The sequence below is a fragment of the Mustela putorius genome, unplaced genomic scaffold (assembly GCF_011764305.1).
Source record: "Mustela putorius furo isolate JIRA1106 unplaced genomic scaffold, ASM1176430v1.1 tig00003867_pilon_pilon_pilon, whole genome shotgun sequence".
Lineage (NCBI taxonomy): Eukaryota > Metazoa > Chordata > Mammalia > Carnivora > Mustelidae > Mustela > Mustela putorius.
In genome coordinates, this window is record NW_025422019.1 from 8,043,836 (window position 1) to 8,055,396 (window position 11,561).

At 54.9% G+C, this 11,561-nt stretch overlaps 1 protein-coding gene across 1 annotated transcript in view; it reads right to left on the reverse strand.

The window, feature by feature from the left end:
• The window catches only part of GLI2 (GLI family zinc finger 2), a 242,550-nt gene extending 231,583 nt beyond the window's left edge, over positions 1 to 10,967 (reverse strand). The window contains exon 1 of the mRNA XM_045066465.1: positions 10,560 to 10,967. The gene's annotated coding sequence lies outside the window, so the exon portion shown is untranslated. The remainder of the gene's footprint in view (positions 1 to 10,559) is intronic.
• Between the last annotated feature and the right edge of the window lie 594 nt (positions 10,968 to 11,561).

Genomic DNA, 11,561 nt, shown 5'->3' on the forward strand with positions numbered 1-11,561 from the left:
GGGCTGGGCAGGGCTGTGGGTGAGACCCAGGCCTGCTCCATGCACTGCTCTGTCTGCCTGGCTGGTCCAGCCACCGGGTAACTAGAAGGGGACACACAGCGCTCACTCAGGCAGCCAGCTCCGTAGATGCCTAGTAGATGCCCAGGACACTGGTAGTAGATGCCCTGGGCACTGGTCTAGGAGCTTGGCTCTCCCAGCTGAAATCATCGAAAGCACAAACAGGACTCATACCTCACAGGTGGGTGGTGGGTGTCCAGGCAAGGGAGGCGGTCAGCTAGGACCCTCCAGTTCAACATACCCAGGCCTCCAAGCCAGATTCCAAAGGCACCATTGGCCTTAAGCTGCCTCTGGCTTTTCTTCCTGCCACTATGACCCAGTCAAGGTTGGGCCCCTTGAAGATGCCCGGGGATGGCAATTGAGGAAGTACCACATTAGAGCATAGGGGGGCTCAGCCCTTCCTGGTAGACAGCCGGGTGGAGTGCTGGGGGCCTGAGGGGCCTGCAGGGCCTGGGACTGAGGGCTGGATCTTGAAGTTTCAGCACCCAGGAGCCGCACCATAGAGCCCTGGAGGAGAAGGGCATCCCACATTCCTCTTCCCACAGAGCTCCCAGAGGAGCTGAACATGCATGGATGGGAGACCATACTGCACCTTCAGACCTGCTGAATGCCTCCCAACAGCCTCCATCTGAACCAGCCGCACCACGGGTGACAGGGGGTCCACAAGTCTTAAGTCCCAAATTCAGAGGTATCCAAGTTTTCTTTTCTCAGGTTCTCCTGAAGTCCTTGCCCAGGGCACTTGAAGCATCCACACAAAGTGAACTGTCTGCAAAGCAGGACCCTACAGATCACAAAGGCCCCAGAGGCTGGCCCACGCCGTCGGAGCCAAAGGCCTGTGGGGACCCGAGGGTCCAAGGCCAGCCAGGTCTCACTCACGGGAAAGGCCACTGGTCCTGGGACCCTGGACTTGAGCAGGGACCCTGCTGGGCTCTCACGTGCAGCCTCATTTAAAACTAAAACACACCAGTTAGGCAGCTGTCAGGACACACACTCTGAGCTGAAAAGCAAGGGCTTGAGAGAAGCCAGGCAGGTGCTGATGTTCAGAGGCCCTGCACGCATCAGTCTCCTTCCAGGCTCTTCTGTGCCTTCTTCCTGTGAGGATGACTCAAGTCATAGTGAGACAGGATGTTCTGGAAAGACAGTGACACCAAGGAAGTGTGCGAGGACGGCGAGCTGTGACGGCAATGGGATGCCAGGCGGCACTGCAGGGCACTTGGGCGGCCAGCTGACCTCGCGGGTACACATGAGCTGGGCAGAGGTGGGGGAGACTCACCCCACGGGCCGTCCTCCCCTGCGGGCAGGCTCCTTCTGGCCTCCAGGCCCGAAGCCAGCGCCGCGTGGGCAGGGCCGGGGCCATCCGCTCCTTTCCACACGCCCACTCCTGCCGGACTATCTCCTTCCTACCTTCCTTCGGAAGCCACAGACGCCCACAAGGTAGGCCTTTCAGCCAAGCCTCGGTGTGAGTGGAACTTCCAGAATGTCTGCTCACACTGTGAAACACCAAACTGGGCCGTAAGGGGGTCCCACTTCGGGCCACTTCGCCCATGAGCATGGAGACAGCAGCTGTCTCGACGCAAAGGAGGGTTCTTAACACAGGAAAGAAAAAGGAGTCAGGGTGCCTGAGTGGCTCAGCCCGTTCAGCGTCTGCCTTCAGTTCAGGGCATGATCCCAGGGTCCTGAGATCGACCCCCATGTCAGGCTTCCTGCTCAGCACGGGAGAGCCTGCTTCTCCCTCCTCCTCTGCACCCCTGCCCTGCTCGGGTGTTCTCTCTCTCTATCTTGCTCTATCTCATATAAGCAGCTGATCACACAGCTAAAAGTCTTAACAATCTGCTGAGACCCATCCTGGGTTATCCATCCAGCCTTACAGACGCCAATGCTATACCTTTTCAATGCAAAAGTCACCAAGGAATCCAGGACAACACAGAGAGAAAACACTAGTCCCCAATACCTCACCCTAAAAATCCTCCATATAATGCAGATCTCAGAACTCCTCTTGACAAGAATTCTCTCTCATTCACTAGGTACTCCCTGGGGCCTGAAAATCTGCATATTTAACAAGCTTCCCACCTAAATCTGAATCTCATCCAGGAGTCCCAAGAACCCCACTTAGAGGTGCCTGAGGCCTTATTCTCAGATTTGCCTCTGTAATTCATTTCCACTTCTGACTTCATTCTCTTGTGCTATTTCTTTTTTGTAGAAGTGCATCTTGGGAGAAGGAAAAAATATCTCATTCTTGGAGGGATCTGATAGTTAAGGGACTTATGGATGTATACGTATTTCAGAATAAATGTATATACAGATCACACATCCCACATTGACACTGAATGGGAAGAGCAACTTAACATACTATATCACATATTTGAGCAAAAGACTATATTAAACACATTATCATATACATTTCCATAGATGAAGACATCTGAATTACACTCAAACCTGAAAATTCTAAACTGTGCAGCGGTAGAGCCTAATTTCTCCTTTCCCTACATAAGCAAGGCAAGACATGCACACACTCAGTCCGGGGACACCAGGCACGTCCCCTCACCTTGATCTCCGTAGACAGCAAGGGCCAGCCCTAAATATGCTGTCACAGCTTGTACACATAATGTATCACCATAGCATAACCTACCCCAGTCTGCAGAAATGTCTGAGTGATGTGCCTTCAACCTGTCATCGGACCACGATGACCTCAATTTTTGGAGAAGTCAAGTCAAAACTCTCCCCTTGTCTTCAGAGATCCAAGACATATTTATGTGTCATCCCTCCTTTGGCTTGTCCGTAGCCTTCAAGAAAGTCTGAAAAGGCTATCACCACCCCCGCCACCCACCAATGTCCTCAAGTTCATGCCCATCTATGCATCACACCGTGACCGCATCAAAGAGGTGCCCAACCCCTGTTGTGGACAAGGGAGAACGACTGGTGGTTAAGTGAGACATTGTCCTTGAGCAGCACCTCACTACAGAGTGAGAGAAACCCACACTTTCTCCAGATTCCGGTCCTCCCACCCTGCCTACTGTCTGATTCTTAGGATGGGAGGTGAGAGACGGGGTGTCCTGGCTCCCCGGATTCTGAAGCCAAGGAATCCTAGATGACCTTTGCCAAGGTCCCCCTTCCAGAGTCAAAGGAACTTGCACAGGGTCAGAAGCTCTCCCTCTCCCTCAGGGTAACCCCAAGGGTTTGGGCTAATTTTTCTTCATATTCACTCATCCATCTCACTAACTCTCTGCCTCAACTATTGCCAGAGGAAAACAGCCTGAAAGATGATGTATGTAAGGAAGGATTCCTAGCAAATGACAAAGATGGGGGTAGGGGACATCAAAGGCCCTTGACCCTCTCCACCTGGGTTGGGTCATATTCCTCTTTGAAGATCAGTTCAAAAGGGAAGCCCCTCTTGGTTCCCAAAGCAGAGCTCCTTCAATCCCATGGGTTATGTTACCTTGATAGTCATGCTGGAATTATTTAAATGCATTTGTGTCCTCCCCCACAAGAAACTTAGGAAGAATTCTATCCCCTTCTTCTTATGCCACTGTTTGGTGAATTGTAGATTCGCAAAGAAAGAATTAACAAATTAAGAGCTATTCTCTGGCCATCATGGTCTGCCTTACACTGCAAATACTTATATATTAATCTCCCCATCTCAGGTTTAAAAATATGGACTTTTTTTTTAACTCCCAACATAATGAATGAGTTTAAATATTAGAAGTTGAAATTATTTAGTAAATCATTTCACCTGCAAAGCTCCTATTTGCATAACATTAATTCATGATGGCAGCTGAAACAAATTCATCACATTCTGTATATTAGAAGCTGATTTATGTAGGAATTGAAAAAAATCATGAGCTCAAAATTATGTTGACACGACGTACGTACTCAATGGAGAAAGATTTTTCTCTTTCCTTCCCCCCACCCTTTTTTTTAAATCATCCGAACAACTGAATTATGGTGAGGAGGAAAAGGATTTGAGCAGAGGAAGGAGACGAAGGAAATGAATAATGCTAAGCCTCACGTGTGTGGCAGGCTCTTGGTGAGCATAGACACACACTCTCTGGTTATTAATGTCAAGTATGCCAAAGATACGCTGGAAAATCATTACCATTCATCGCCACTAACCGCCATTAAATTTCAATCAATTCAACTTAGCACAAGTGTACTTGAGCGGCCCTTACAGTTCCTTATAAATGTGGCTCAAAAGTCGGGCTGACTTATTGCATTGTCCACCGCACAAAGAAGCATGCCTAAGCGTCTGCTTGGACCCGGGGACGGATGCTCTTTTAACATCCTAAGCATTCAGAGATCTTTCTTTTTCTGAACTAAGAGGTCTCATATCCATGCAGGTCAAGACGAGTTGGGGGAGGGGGAGGACAATTCTGAGAGACCGCCACTCCTTTCCTGCCTTTCTGGTGGCGACAGGGCTACAGGACGCCTTCTTGCTTGTAGTCAGCCTCCCATATGCCCTACAGAAAGTTTCTGACGGCACCAGAAGTTTGGTGGCGTCAGAAACATGGCCCCTCTGTCTCCAGGCTCTGGCGAAATGATCTCAACCCATTCTGCAAACTGAACTGACCTCGAACCCCTTCCCCCCCACCCCGGGAAGGGGAGGGCGAGCCAACCCTTCGGGAGCGGGGGAGGGGAGGGGGGCTGGGGCCGCCGCTTCGGCAAACCGCGCTCTTCCCAGGTGCGGAGCAGCGTGGCCCGCGCGCTCTGGGGCGCTCGCGCAGCGACAAAGGCGGCAGCGGCGTGGACCCACTGCGATCTGGCCCGCTGGCTTTCTTCCCGACTCGCCACGAGCACGGTCCAGCCTGCCGCCACTCGCCACTCGCCGGAGGCTGCCGGTGCGCCCGCGGGACAAAGTGGCCATTGTTCGGGCGCCGCAAACCAGGCCTGCGGGCAGGTGGGAGGAAGGCCGCGCGGCCGGCACTTGGGGCACCGAATGTCCCCCAGACGCGGGCACGGTCCCGTCGGCCTGGGCGCGCAGCCTCCTGGGCCAGCCCTCGGCGTGGTGGCAAGTGGAGTGGGTGAGGGGCGGGAGTGGGTGTCCCGGACAGGAGGGGAAAGTAGAGAGAAGGGAAAAGAAGGAAAGGAGACGGAGAGAGAGACAAAGAGGGTGGGAGAAGGAGATGAGGAGAGGGGGGAGAAATAAAGCCATGAAAGAGGAAATGGTGGAAGAGAGATGTTAAAGCATTAGGAGGTGGGAGGGCGCAGAAAGGGGCGGGGGAGAAAGACAGAAAGGAGACAAAGAGGAGAGAGAGCAGGGAAGGAAGAAGAGTAGGGCTAAGGGAGACAGACATATGTGCTCCAGAACTGGATGTACCACAAGCTGCCCAAGAAGCCTCTGGAAAGAGTAAGAGTTCACCCTCTTTGGTAGAGGGAAGCGGTTCCAAACCCCGCCGAGTCAGCGAAGTGTAATCACACCAGGAGCTTTGCTTAATTACAGGTTTGCAAGCAGGGCTGGAGGAAGAGAGATACTTAACTGTGTCCCCGGGAAGGCCTAGGCAAGCACTCAACTCGTTTGTAAGTTTGGGGAATACAAATATCCATGTCCACTCGCCCCTGGCCCAAAGCTCCCCCAGAACCAGAAATCTTGGAGGATGAGGCTGGGGGTCTGCAGCGCGGTAGACTCAGGCTGACCAGGAACAGCCATCCTCTCCAACCTTTGAATGTTTAGTCGGGACAGGAGCCCCAGGCTCCCCAGTGCTGGTCAGCGAGGAGGCCACAGGCCTGGGGAGGCCCCGCCTCAGCCTGAAACACCGCCACCGGCCCTCTTCCTCCCCCCTCCCCCTCCCCCTCTCCCCCCTCACTCGCAGGAGGCCAGGGGCCCTCGGCCCAAGGGGGGAAATCAATCCCATGCTAATGAATAAAAAGTCCCCTTTATTTCACTGCTGTTTTTGGTTCATTAAATTTTCCACAGATTTGCAGAGAAGAAAACATAATCAATAAACCTTGACAAAAGTGAAAGTGTGAAAAAGGCCGGAGAATGGAAAAGGCAGATAAAAGTGATATCGGATCACAGATTTCAGCAGCAGATGACAAGCTGGGCCTGCAGAAGAATCTCGGTGGACCATCACCCCTTGGCGGCTTTCCTTCCCTTCGCTGAAACTCTTCATTCAAGACAATAGCAAATGCACTAAAACTTTTTTCTTATGCTAATGCCTGAAACCCGGCACTCACAGTTAAAACACACTTCCCAGCAACCTGTTTTTTTTTTTTAAACAACACACATGCACACACACAAAACTGCATTGACTTATTCAATTTAAATTCAAAAAAAAAATCTCAAAAACGGTTTAATATGTACCCTTTGGTCCCATCTTAACTGAGTTATGTTCCCCCACTTGGCCTGTTTTTAAGGAAACCAGAATCAGAACACAAACGGGATAATCGAAGATGCTTCTGTTTGTGAAGGACTTAGGATAAATAAGCTATTAACCCCGAAGAATGTATACTGTTCTTATTGGTGCATTTTTTTTCAGAGTTTTCAGCAAAGTTTTGTAGGTTAAGGATGCTTTTGTCACGCTTGAAATCTAAAAACAATGAACAATGATTTGGTTTTTTCTTTTAATCCTATATTCCACAGCAAACACTCAAATTAATTTTAGAGAAAATGAGTAATATTGAGTCTGAAGTCCTATGTTTATTTGAAAACCACAAAGCCACTGCCCTTTTCCAAGGGACACGACCAAACACCAATGTCCCCTTCCTTTAGGGTCTTTTAAGCGAGCCCGAGGAAACAATTACAGAGTAGCTCCTCTCCCCGAGGTCTTTAGACTCCAGTAAGCCTTTTCACTGGAAATTGCTGCATATTCTGGCGGTCGGTACAAACACCTAGTCCGCCTCCGAATTTTCTGGAATCTGAGACTAGTTCCCCTCTTTGGCATTCTTCACGTGTTTCATTTGTCCGTGCCTCTGACACTTACTGAAAAGAAGAAAGGGGGGAACTGCTTCCCTGGGGTTCCCTTTCAAAGGGCCCTGGCCCAGCGGGGAGCAGCTGCAGCTGTCCAGGGCGAGGCCCCACCTGGCCTGGCCAGCCCCCCACACACACACAGCCGCCGCCGCTGCCACCACCACCACCACCACCTCCCCTGCCCCATGCACCCGGGAATGGGCCCTGGCACAGGTAGGACCTCCCCCCCACACACACACCCCAGCCTAAAGAAACCAGACGGGTTGCTCAAGCCAGCGTCAGGAGGGAGCGTCGTTCAGATGAAAGGAAGTCCTGCTGAACACACACTTTCCCAAGAAAAGGCAAGCTGCCGCACCCCTAGGGGACAGAAGGATGCAGGACTCCCTTCTGAGCGTTAACAAGCCAGTGGGGTATGTAGGGGTTTCAGAGGGCACATGACAACCTCCTAGTCTCATTTAAAGGGAATTGCTGGCATCTGTGGGGCGAACCACCCCATCCCCCTGCCGAGGGTGGCAGAGAGAGAGAGAGAGAGAGAGAGGCCCCAATGGAAGAAGGGTGTTTATTAGACAAATATCCAATTTTGTCTGCCTGCCTGCTGAATCCCCCAGCTTGCTAATCCAGCCCTACGGGCTGCACTGTGTACAGGGCACTTGTGGGAGTACAAAAAGCATGAAGTATTTGTGTATTTTTCAGTCGGCAGTGCAAACAAGCCAGCTACAGTACAGAGCCTCCAAGACCCCCACAGCCAGGCGAGGAGCCGCTAACCAGTGGCCCTGTGGCCCCCTCTTCCGACCAGGCAACGCGAGGGATTTCCTCTGTCCAACGCTCCCCCCACAAGTGAGCAGGAGCACCCCTGAGAAAGTGGAATGGTGCTCCAGAAAGGCCTCATCTAATTCCACACACACTTCAAGGTGGGCCAAGTCCAAATTTCCCTCCAAGGCCATGGCCAGGCCAGGGTTAGTGCAAGCTGGAGAGGAGCCTGGGGGGGGGGGGGGTTCTGCTGGAGGACTCTGAACACTGCAAATTCCCCTCAGAACAATTCCCACAGTGGATAAAAACATCTCTACCGGTCCCACCCTGTTCCTCTCCAACCTGACCCTGGTATGGGGGGGTGGGGTTCTTAATCTCAGCTTCAACCACTGACTTTGCAAACAGACTGCTCTGACCACAGAGAAGAGCTGGCTGGTTCACCCCGAGGGCTAGCTCCTGGGCAGGTGGGCTCTATGCCTCCATGGTGATCTTCCTGCATTAGTGTCAGTCTCCCTAGAACCACTAAATAACCTCCCGAAATCAGACTTCTCCAAGCAGCAGGAAAAACACAAGACCATCAAGATTACAGAACATTAACTTCACTTTGCAACTCTCAGACAAGTGACAACTTTCCTTCTGTCTGGGTCTGAATGGAATTTAAATCCAGGAGAGAACATCCCCACAATTTCCTCCAACCTTCTGTCCGTGGGAGGGAGAAGCAGCAGGTCCCGGAAAACGAAAGCAAGAAAGCTGAAGGAAGAGGAGCAAGGAGTGCAGTTAGAGGAACCAGCAGCAAGGGAAGCCTAGAAGGCTCGCTTCTGCAAGTCTACAATCTACATTCTAGACCTGACGCCCCAGGGCACACCAGAAGCTGGAAAAAGCCTAAATAAAGAACATCAAAATTAAAAGCAGCCAAGCCTGGCCAGGGTCTCCCTCCCCTCCCCTGGGGGGACACCAGCCCAGGTAGCCACACAATGAATTGCCTCCCGACTGAGCCACTGCAAAGCCAAGCTCCCAGGCGCAGGGAGGCCTTACCCCCAGACACTGGGAAGCCCAGAGAAGGAAACCCCCAGCCAAGGTAAGGAAATGGGCGGGGAGGGGGCTTGTAGGTGAAGTGGCCAGAGCAAACAGAGCTCCTCAGGGGGACTTGCGACGAGTCCGCCTATCCCTCCGCTTTCCACCGCTGTATATTTTGGATTTCACAGTTTATTTACTTTACTTTTTGGCACTGAGCCCCCTGAGCATGCCAATACAATATTTGTTTAAACACTATTTTATGCCGCTTGTGAGGGAAACGTTTACTTTCAAATTCTCCAACATCCCCCAGAGCCTCGTCTGCAAACAGCGTATGAGCGTTTTACAACTGCTCCCTTTATCTGAAGCTGTCGGGATTAAACCTTCACACGCCCGGCGAGGGCGGCGGGGCTGGGGCCCAGGATTCCGCCGCGGCCACTGGGCTGCAAAGCCCGCGCCAGAGGCCGTGCACCCAGCGGGATGCCCGGGTTGGGAGGGCAGAGCGGCGCATAAAACACACCCCCAGGGCCCTGCACCACACTTGCGAAGGGTCTACTTTTCCAGCGGGGATCTACCCAGACAGCCAAATAAAAAATTATACCGAAATTAGGGAGTGGGGAGAGAGAGAGAGACACCCTAGAAAAGGCGGGGGGGGGGGAGGTCCGTGGAGGCCCGTAAGCGCCTCCGCCGCCGATCACCCGGCTTGAAGCGCGCGGGTTCCATCCCGAGCTCCTCGCGCTGTAAAAGTCGGGTTTCCTAGGAAATGACAGCAATTACTGCCGGGCTGAAAAGGCCCCGAGTAGGGTGGACTTCCAGCTCCCCGACGCGGCGGGTGCACTCACACTCATACACTCACAAGTACACGCTCCCTTCCTCCACCCCTCCCTATCAGCCCCCCCCCGCCCCCGCCCCCGTCCAGGGAAAAAACGCTCCCCTCTCTAAACCCTTAATAGGATTGGCGCCCAACTCTCTACGCGCCTCTCCCCATCCATCACACACAGATCAAGTTGCAGTAGTGGATTTTTCAAATTCCTCAGCAAATATACTTGTTGAGAGATTGGCCCTTGGGGGGTTGGGGGGGGAGATGATGAGTGGGGGCGGGGAAAAAAGTGAGGGGTGGGGGGACCCGAGGACGGGGCCAGGGATTACGTGCGGATCCCTTCGAGAAGTCAAGCGGATCTTGGGGCGGAGGGCAAGGGAGGAGGAGGAGTTGGAGGAAAAAAGCAAGGAGGGAGGCCGAAGAGGAGAGCCTGACCGAGGGGGAGGGGGGCTACAGGGCCCGCAGACTGGGAGGAAGGAGCGAGGAAGAAAGAAAGGCAGGGCTCCGCGACGGGCAGCGCGGAGAAGTGCAGTTAGAAGTTCACAAGTGGCAGGCTGCAGTCCCTCTACACACTGCATACTCCCCTAAGACACGCTCCCACTGCCCACCTCCGAGAGCTTTGCAGCATCCCAGCCTGCGGTGCTACCCACCACCTCCCACAAAAACAGCCCGGGCTCAGGCGCGGTGAAGACGGGGTGGGGGTCGGGTAGGCTGTGCACCCGGGAAGGACAGGCTCTTCCCCCAGGTAGGACGGGGGATGCAAAATCGCCCCCGGACACGAGTTCCTAGCCCCGGACCCCACTGTAGTCTCCCCATGGTTTGGCCTGAGCCCGAAGCAGGGCCCTCTCGCCAGCCCTCAGCCCCCCAAGCCCGGTTCCCCGATCCCCGTGCCGTGGCGCGGGTACGCGGCCGAAGGACCCTCCGAATCGGCGCAGCATCCCAGTCGGCCCGGGCTCGGCCGGGGTAGGGGGCACTTCGCAACGCAGAGCAAGCAAAAGAAGGCCAATGCAACTTTACCGAGGGAGACAAAAGTTTGCCTTTAGCACGCAGGTGGCCTCCGGGGCGCCGGGCGGTGGTTTCGGGCCCCCATCCCAACTTCGCTGGCGCGGCGACCCGCCGCGGGCTGCCGTGTGCCGGGACTCAGTCCGGCTGAGGCGGGGAGGGCCAGTCAGGGGAGGGGACCGAGAGGCGGGCGGGGGCCCAGCAGCCCCTACCGCCGGCGAGCCGGCAGCTCCCCTAGTCTTCCGCGCGCCGCGCGGCCCGCGCTCCTTCCTGCGGCTCTCTGGCTCCCCCGGCTCCTCCTCGCCTTCCTGCGTGTCCGCCGCCGCCGCCGCCTCCCGCTCCTCCTCGAAGTCTCATTGATGGGAGTTTGAAAAAAAGTCCGCGGAGCCGTGCTGCCTCGGCTGGCGAGCTCTGGCACTCCTGCAATCCATCAGCGCCGCCCGGACGGCGCAGCGCCCCCGCGCGCACGGCTGCAGCACACCCGGGCGCCGCGCCCCAGCCCGCGCCGCGCGCCCCCGCCCCCTGGGGGACCCAGGGGACCCGCGGGGGTGGGGGGGTTGGGAGGGGGCGGCCGAAGACCCTCCTCCCCAGCGCCGAGGAGAGACAGCACAACTACGAACAAAGTTCGAACAGAGAAGGAAAGAACGCGCCAGTTTCCAACTTTTTTTTTTTTTAAGGCGCCGGGGTGGGTGGGTGGGGGGTCGCTAACTCAAGTCAGATGAGCTCCGGAGCTAAGGCGCAGGGACTGCTCTGTTTTCAATCTCTGAAATCACCCGCCCTCCCACCTCCCTCTTCCCCCTCCACCGGGAGATGCCCGGGTCGCTGTTCCCAGTGCGCCCGCTTCTCCGGGCGCCGGGCCGGAAGCCGGAGACTGGAGGCAAAACGGGGTGGTGGGGGGGACGGCGGCTGGCACCGAGCGGACCCTCTTCCAAGCCTGCAGCGCGCGCAGGTGCCGGGGGTCCTGCTCGCGCCCCCCGCCGGCGCTCACCCGAGTCGCCATCAGAGCGCAAGCAGGCG